This window comes from Trichechus manatus, unplaced genomic scaffold (assembly GCF_000243295.1).
Source record: "Trichechus manatus latirostris isolate Lorelei unplaced genomic scaffold, TriManLat1.0 scaffold00011, whole genome shotgun sequence".
Taxonomy (NCBI): Eukaryota; Metazoa; Chordata; class Mammalia; order Sirenia; family Trichechidae; genus Trichechus; species Trichechus manatus.
The window spans coordinates 6,704,247-6,708,105 of record NW_004443947.1 but is presented as its reverse complement, the minus strand read 5'-3'; positions in this window follow the sequence as shown (position 1 = coordinate 6,708,105).

Sequence of the window (3,859 nt, the reverse complement as noted above, 5' to 3'; positions counted from 1 at the left end):
TGATCCATTTCCATGATATAAATCTCTCCATATAGATATTTGTACACTTTACTGGTTTTGCTTCTTTACAGAACCCAGCCTAAGATAGCATGTAAGCCAGCCACTTCATGCTTTTATTTCCCCTCATTTTAGATACCCAATGTTTATGTTGCCAGTGGTTAACAGCTACAGCTACTAACCAAAAGGTTGGCAGTTCGAATCTACCAGCCACTTCTTGGAAACCCTATGGGGCAGTTCTACTCTGTTCTATACAGTGGCTATGAGTTGGAATCGACTCGACAGCAATGGGTTTTGGTTTTTTTGGTTCCTATCAAACCAGTGGAAACCCTGGTGGTATAGTGGTTAAGAGTTCAGCTGCTCACCAAAAGGTCAGCAGTTTGAATCCACCGGGTGCTCCTTGGAAACCCTATGGGGCAGTTCTACTCTGTCGTATAGGGTTGCTATGAGTTGGAATCAACTCGACAGTAGTGAATTTGGTTTGGTTCCTATCAAATCAGTACTCTGAGTGGACAAGCATGTTATTTAGTCTTGAATCTTTTGTTCTGGTTGGAACGTTGAGCATCTACATCCACAAGCAAAGTCCGTTCCAGAGCAAGCCATCAAATTGCAGCAATCTATACCAGCTCTCAGTGTCAAATATCTTTCTCTTCATTAGGTTGGGTTCTGGTCAGCTCATCCCTAGCCATCGAACCTAGATCACAATGGGTACCAGCCTATAGGCTTGGGAGTTCATACACACCTCCTAGCACTTCGGATCAGCCAGCCCGTTCTCTGTCTCGCATCCTTAGCCCCCAAGTGCTAGGTCAATACGTGCCAATGGAACATGTCCAAACTCAGCCCATCTCTTCATTGCTGTACCTCCCCCACTTCCACCCATTGAGTGAATCCAGGTGGTCACCACAGGTGAGTATACTAGACTGTCTACTCCTTGGCTTCGTTTAACTTCCAGTCCTGGTAGGGGGTTCCTTCTGATGGGCTTTTCCTGCTTCAATGCACCCAAAGGCAAACCACTTGCTGGAAATTCAAAAAGCAAAACTTTTTCTTCCTGCAGGTCCTTCCTTCAAATGCAAATCTCCTGTTCACTCAGCAGTTCTGGGTGGTTCTGCATGTCTTTTCAAATGCAAATTTACTGACTCTGAAGGATTCTGGGTAGGGCTCCAGTTTTCCACCTGAGGGCTACGGCATTCAAACCAACAACCTGTGTTTCCTCAGGCAAATCCTAGTTCCCCTTTTAGCATATCCAGTGAAGTATTGGCTGAAGGTGGAGTTACATGCTGTCTGTAATCTATAATACTCAATATTAATTTCTATCATACATTTAGTCTGTTTTACAACACTAGGCAGGAGAAACATTCAGTATACATATCCATTCAAATAAACACATAATCCTAAATCCTAAACACAAAATCGTTTTAAAAACATTCCCGTTTCATGTTCTCCACTCTTTGACTATCTTCCCATTCATATGCATATGGCCTTGGACCTTTGGCTGGGTGGAACCAGTAGATCCTGGCCCTCTGTCAATCATCTTGTTTATCTAGTCTGGCTTTTGCCCCAGGTCACTCCAAATGCAGCTTTTCTCCCCTCAGCTGCAGCATAACTTTCCTTTCAGCCATCACAAGTAACAACAACCAAAGTAACTAAGAATCAAAAGTTTCATTTCCCAAGCCCCTTTGTTCTTTCTCTTACAAAGTCCCACCGTAAAAATGGCATGGCAGAGGTGTCCGACCTTCTTCAACTTCCAAAGGAGGAAGGAGAATCAAGATCAACAGCCCAAGGCTGAATCATATGAGGTGGAGTTCAGACAGGCCTCCTCTCTCCGTCATCTTTACCAATTCTGACACCAATCGTCTCTCCTATGGCACTCTCCTCTGCTGGGTTTGATAATTCGTTGCGATGGCCGCATAGAACTCAGGCACAATACTCACGAATATGGGGTTTTTTAGGGGAAGAAACACATTACAATTCAGGTTGAGGAATGCTCAGGTTACAGTTCTTCCATCAGGGCAGTTTTCTCAGCCGTGCCCACAGACAGGCCTCTCGCTGGCCCCTGATTCTGTCATCACAACAAGCCTATGAGGAAGATATCATTACTTCCATTTTACACATGAAGTAACTGAGGTAGAGAGGTGAAATAAGCTAGTAAGTGGACAAGCTGGGACATGAACCCATACAGTTTGGCTCCAGAGCCTTGGCTCTTAACTCTAAAGAAGGGGCAAATGGATGTTGGGAGACATGGATATTCTCTGCGCATACAGCAGGGTAGAGGACAGAGAGAAGAGTGCACCAGGCAAAAGTGTTAATACACACCTGATTCACTGAATCTGGACCTGGGCTGAGAATTTGCTTGGTGAAGCCCAAGCTACTAGGCTGTGGACCACACTTTGGGGAGTGGGGTCATATGGTCAAATGTGCACTACTGCATGACTTCTCTCTGGCATGGGGCCAACAAACAGTCATATAGGCCCAGTGGTCACTCAAGGTCCCTTCACCCTTCCTGCTGCTTCCAGGTCTCCAGTTCAGGCTGAGATTTCCTTCCCTTCTCCAAGACTGTTAGGCCACAGTGAGTGCTGGACAAACACTCCTTGAGTGAGTGAACGAATGAATGAGTGAATGAATGAAAGAAAAGGAAATGCGAGCGGTCAGAGGGAAGGAGAAGCATCTGGTCAGGCCATGGAGCAAGCTCCCGAGGAAGAGTTTGGTTTACTGTTCCCACCACTGGCTGCGTCGTCCCAGAGGAACAGGTACTATTATTTCTTTATATTTACAGACTAGGAAACTGCCCAATGGTCCTGGTTTTTGAATAGGAGCCCACACCTCCCTCCCCTGGGATTTTTCAAGTCCTGTGTTACCAAACCTTACAAGGACAGTGGCCGCTGGCAGAACCCCGGGGAAATTCAGAATGGCGTCTCTGCAGGCACTGACCATCACTCCAAGCCTGGGTTTTTCAATAGGTGCCAGTTCTGAGTTTCCCTAACATGGGTCTTGTGTTGCCTCAACCACTGGCTCTCTAAGCCTCCTAGCAACCACGGAGGGAGCTGCTGATCACCTTTGTATTTCAGAGAAGGAAACTGAGGCTCAGAGAAGTGGACAATTGAAGAGTTCCCCCTGGACCAAATCACAGTGCAGACCGAAGTCTGCCTGACAATCAGTGTGTTCTCTACCTGGCTCAGAGTGGGTGCTCAATGCACACCTTGTTGGAATGAAGCATATGTGGGTGATGGAAGTAGACACAGAGACAGCTACCATGCCAACCACCATAGATTTGAGAAGTTGAGCCCTTACTAGGTACCAGGCATTGTGCTGTGTGCCATTTTCACAATTTCCCCATTTGATCCTCAGGAAAATACACCATGAGGTAGGTGTCATCCTCCTCCTCTTGCAGATGTGGAAAAGGAGGCTAAGAGAGGCCAAGTGACTTTCCCAGAGAGGCACAGCAGGGAAGCTGTGGGTTCACTTTTCAAATCTAGGGTGGCCTGATCTCCTGCCTTTCCCCACACTATTAGGTTGTGCTTGGCCAATCCCTGGACCATCTCATTTAATCTTCACAATTTAATGAAACGGTACAAATGCAAAAAACAAAAGAAACGGGGACTCTTGAAAGGCAGAGGGATTTGCCGTGGGTCATACAAAAAGGAAGTGAAGCAAAACAAAGGGTAGGGGGCTGAATAAATAAACGAACGAATCTTGAGGAGGGGGTTCTTCCCTCCGGGAGCCCGAACTCCCACCCCCCCGCCTCCAGTGGCCTGCCCCACCCCTTCCCGGCCCGCCGGGCCCCTTTAACCGGGAGGCGGAAGGGGCGGCCAGGGGCGGTGGGCGGCGCCCAATGGGCTGCGCAGAGCGTCACTTCCCGGCGGCG